General features: G+C 54.9%; 1 long non-coding RNA gene across 1 annotated transcript in view; it reads right to left on the minus strand.

The window, feature by feature from the left end:
• The window catches only part of LOC103657576, a 32,869-nt gene extending 30,139 nt beyond the window's left edge, over positions 1-2,730 (minus strand). The window contains exons 1-2 of the long non-coding RNA XR_005833186.1: positions 1,662-2,730; positions 1,023-1,115 (exon numbers count right to left, since the gene is read on the minus strand). This is a non-coding gene — a long non-coding RNA (uncharacterized LOC103657576). The remainder of the gene's footprint in view (positions 1-1,022; positions 1,116-1,661) is intronic.
• Between the last annotated feature and the right edge of the window lie 2,179 nt (positions 2,731-4,909).

Raw genomic sequence — 4,909 nt, forward strand, 5'->3', positions numbered from 1 at the left:
GTGGGTGTCCAGGGACTGGCAGCCTGGGGGTGGCCCTCTCCCCCACCCAGCTCTCCCCCACCTACCTCTCCCCCACCTACCTCTCCCCCACCCAGCTCTCCTCCACTCAGCTCTCCCCCATGCCCACGAGCTTCTGCGGAGCCACAGGTGCTCTCCTCACATGGCACAAGTTCAGGATGCAGTCCCTGCAACCTTCCAAGAGCGTTGGTAGGGGCGATGCAATGTCTCCCCCTGAGGTTAAACTCGCATCGAGGACAAGCCCCGTCTTCAAAGGTGGCAGGTGGAACCCAAGCCGCAGACTGGGTTAATGCCTTTGGGATCTTTACAAGAGGCTGTGTGTTCCCGGGGGTGCTGGCCCCTAGAGCCTTATTCTGCATTTAGCACCTCGGCGAAGTGCAGAGATGGCGGGTGTCAGGGGATCTCTCGCTAGGCGAGGCCGTAAAGGGAAGGAGGTATCAGGAGGGGGCAGGGTACATACACAAGGGTGAGGGCCTGTGTTGTGATGGGAGAGGGGAGTCCCAGCTCCTTGCTCCTCTTCTGGTCCCCCTGCCCCTTCAGAGATGTGCTGTGCCCCCCGGTGGGGGAAGCCAGCCCCCAAGCCCGGTTGGCTGACTTTCCTGTCTTACATTTATTCACAGGGGAAACCTGATCAGTTTTGCTCTTTTGCTGTCTTAACAGCTGTCCGTATGGAGGCTTTACTGTGAGATTATGTAATGATGTTCGCCAGGAGCACTGCATTGTATCTAAAACTCCCCGGCCTAGCACCGTCTGTGCAGATTTTGTAAAGCCCTTAGTTCTGTCCCTATGCGCTAACCTCAGTCTTGCATATGCATAAAGCTGCGAGGGTCCCAGAGGTCTTTCCAGAATAGGCGAAGTCTTTGCACGCCAAAGCCTGTGGCGGCTGTGTTGCCTCCTTAGCAGGTGGGGGCCATGGTGTGTTTAAATCTGTACAAAGATGAATGTGATGTCCGCGTCTCCTGTGGCCGTGTGGACCTGTTGTTCGAAGGCGGGAATGAACTTACTTTGTAAAGTCAGGCAAATCCCTGGAAGAGCCTGCCCACTGGGCAGAGTGGGCGCGCCGTGGCCGACCCTCCGTCCATCTGGGAAGAGACGGCCTGAATGTGAACAGAGCAACACGTAAACCACGTGCCTGCCCAGCCTCTTAGTCCTGATTGTCGGCAGGAGGGACCATCTTAAATATTGGTGAACTTTCTACATTCAGAGTTCAAAAGCACTCCAAAATGATAAAAACCAATTTGAGGATATAATTATTCTGAGGCCGAGGAAGGATGTAGAGAGGGCTTGGGGCATGCAGAGGGTCTGTTTTGCTGCCGTTTCTAATCTCTTACATAGATGCTCTGTGTACGGCTTTGTATTAGGAAGTTTTCAATAAAAAGCTGAAAGCCTCCAAAGAAATCTTGCATCCCTCTTAAGGGCTTGCAGACTTCTTCCAGAAGTTCAGACCCGGAGGCTTAGCGCACCCCTGACATTGGAGCACCCCAGGGCCCCACCGGTGGAATGTGACTGCAGCCTACAGGTGTGAGAACCCAGGGGAACTTCTCATACCACCCCCTTCCTCTGCGTGGAGACCCTTCTGGCCCGGCCGTTGCTGGGGCGGGGGGGGGGCGGGGGGCAGAGCACAGCATTTCCTCAGGACTCACCCTCGGATTCCGATGCTTTCTGGAGATTCCTGCGTGGTCCCAAACCTTAGCCCTCCTGTCCAAAGCTGGCAGATACCCTCAAAGAGCCGCAGACCCAGACTCCAGCCGGATGGTGATATCTGGCCTGCGCGTGTGCTTTGGGTGGAAATTAACCCACCCAGTCCTCACGTGCTCTCCCCGCCCAGGCGCACGGGGTCAGAGCATCTGCCTCAGGAAGTGCCGGCTACAGATCTATCTGCCGGGCCTACCGGAGGGGCTGGTTCCAGGGCCTGCTGGCGTCTGGGGCCGGGGCCGGTAGCCAGCCCCTGACAGATCGGGAGCCAGCATTTCCCACAGGCCCAGCACCTGACTGCTAGCCTGTTCCTGTGCACCTGACCGCTGACCAGAGACTCTCCGAATGCAGGTGAGTTTCTGCTGGGGGCCTCCAAGCACAAAGGGCTAAAAGAACCCTCCTCAGCCCCCCCACCGCGGAGCAAGGGCTGTGCTACGAGCTCCACCCAAGCTTCCCTCCCATGCCCCAGGCATCAAATGACGGCGAGTGAGAGTGAGTTCGCAGGATTAACCCCCAGTCTCTAGGGATGCCTGGTGGCTCAGTTGGTCGAGCACGAGGCTCTTGATCTCAGGGGTGTTAAGTTTGAGCCCCATGCTGGATATAGAGATTACTTAAAATCTTTTTAAAAAATGAATATATTGTTTAATTTACACACACACAAAATAAATGAAATGGAATGAAAGAAAATGAAATTTCTACCCTCTAATGGGAACGGCCACCATTTTTAATACAAATGGCACAGGCCAGAAGCGCTCCCGTCTTAAGCTGGGGACTGGTAGTTACTCTGTAAACCGGAACGTGGAGTGAACGGCGGAACCTATATGGGAATATACACGTATATGTCTGTAGCACCCACAGATTAAATATTTTACGTTAAAGCATGTCAATGTAATTAATTCACCAATCTTCTGGTATTGATGTAGCTAAGGACTTTTTTTTTTTTAATTATAGTTGTACGGGGCGCCTGGGTGGTTCGGTTGGTTAAGCGTCTGTCGTTGGCTCAGGTCATGATGGGGGGGGGGGTCCTGGGATCAAGTCCTGCATTGAGCTCCCTGCTCAGCGGGGAGCCTGCTTCTCTCTCTCTGCCCCTCCCCCAGTACATGCACACGCTCTCTTGCTCTCTCTCACAAAAATAAAAAATTAAAAAATTGAAATTAAAAAAAACAACCCCTGTCTATGGTTGTACTGATTAGAAACTGTATCTCTCATCCTCCACGCCCGTACTGCACTGCTTACGAGTCCCAGTTTGGGTCTCTACCACAGCTAGCACGAACTCGGCGACGCAATCAGAGCGCATTTCATCCCGGATTTTTACATTTTTCTAACATAACTGTCACACTCACACCTATTCCGACAGCCTGTTTGGTTTCGTCAGTAATTTGCCTCCACCAAACTTTCTAAAGCTCTCCACGTAGCTCTTATAAAAACAGCTCCTTCTTTTCACCTCTGTACTTCATCAGTTTACACAAGAATTACTTAAATTATTTGATTCCACCACTACCAACTGACATGAGAAGCTTTGGGAACAAAGGCAGCTGTCTCTCTGGGGAACGCGGCACGCCACTGGTGGGGACAGAAGAACACGGGGTGAGGAGAGGCCAACCGGCACCAGTTCGCGTGCGGTGCGGGGGACCCTCAGCCCGCACCGCCCCGAGCTAGCTAAGTGGGGAAGCTACAAGCGCCCAGAAGAGTGCAGAGAGTCATTCGGATTGGGAGACTCACCAAAGGGGTCCCCCAAAGGGCAGCATTAAGGACATTGAGGGGCCTCTGCCCCTCAATTTCTTATTCTGCTTCTTAGATACCCCCCCACCTCTGAGCTCACTGAGTGCACGCCAGGAACTCCAAGGGCGCCTGGTCTCCCAGCTGCCCTGCTTCACACCGGGACGGGGGAGCTGGGGGGGAACTCCCCTGGGGGCCACACAGTAGCTGACTTGTTAGCCGCTGAGCCCCTATCCCTGTCTTGCTTCCCCGGCTCTGCCCCTCTCTTCTCGGGTCTCAGTCCCCAGCGTGGTGGGCGCCAGGCCCCGCACCAGCCCCTGTTCTTCTCCATGAGGGAGTGGACACCAGCCAGACCCCAACAGGCAACCAAAGTCAAGCCACCCCCATGGAACCCAGAGAAAAGCCGCTGAAGATATACTAAGGCGGATACATGGCAAAACCCACACACTCACGGAAAATGGGGCTTCACTTACCAGCCGTAAGTCTGGCACGCAGAAATCACACAGCCCTCAGAGCTGGAGGCACGTCAGCGATCGCCTTGACTAATATCCTCCGTGGGCACATGAAACCAGGTTCCAGAAACCAGGTTCCGCCGCCCGTGACTCACTGAGGCTGCTTGGGGCCCAGCAGGCCTGGACCCCACCTCTTGTGAGGGCCCCGTCGGAAGCGTCCCCTTCGTCCCCACCTGCCTGTGATGGGCGTGCTCCCAAGGGCTGCGGGTGACAGGCAGAGCTCTCAAGACAGCGCTTCCCAAGGAAGGTGTTGACCTGTTCAGGTACTTGACCTGTCCCCTCCTCCACCGTCCGAGCTGGCTGGTTCCACCGGCTGTGCCCGGGGAGGTGACATCAGAGGCTACGGGAGGACTGTGGTTACAGTTCCCCTTCTCAGTCACATCCCCACACACATACCAGAACCCTCTGTGAATAGGAAAGATGAGCCCTGGGATAAAACAAGAGATAAGATTAGCAGATTCTGCAGAAGTGTTTGACACAGGAGGGCAGTCAGCAAGACGGAAAAATCATCTTCAGGCCGTAGGATGCGTGGGGGCTTTACATGAAAGCGCCTCGATAAATTTGGGTCAGCGACTTGACCTAGGGTGAAAAAGCATAGCGAAACTGTACCGTGTGTGGGACCGTGGGCCTGGAACACCGGGGCACACCTGCTCCGCCCACAGCTCCAGCCGCCCGCCTGTCACCCGCCCTAGAAGACACAACCACAGGCTCAACAACAGAGGTTTATTTCCTCAGCATTCTGGAGGCTGGGAGTCTGAGACCAAGAGGTGGACAAGAGGGGTTTCTTCTGAGGCCTCTTTCCTTGGCTTGGAGGTGGCCGGCCACCATCTGTGTCTTCACGTGGTCTTGCTTCCGCGTGTTCGTGGGTCCCAATCTCTCCTTAGAAGGACACCCGTCTACTGGATGAGGACCCATGCAACGACCTCATTTTAAAGCGTGTCTCCAAAGGCAGTGCCGTTCAGAGG

Source organism: Ursus maritimus, unplaced genomic scaffold, assembly GCF_017311325.1.
Source record: "Ursus maritimus isolate PB19 unplaced genomic scaffold, ASM1731132v1 scaffold_10, whole genome shotgun sequence".
NCBI classification, from domain to species: Eukaryota; Metazoa; Chordata; class Mammalia; order Carnivora; family Ursidae; genus Ursus; species Ursus maritimus.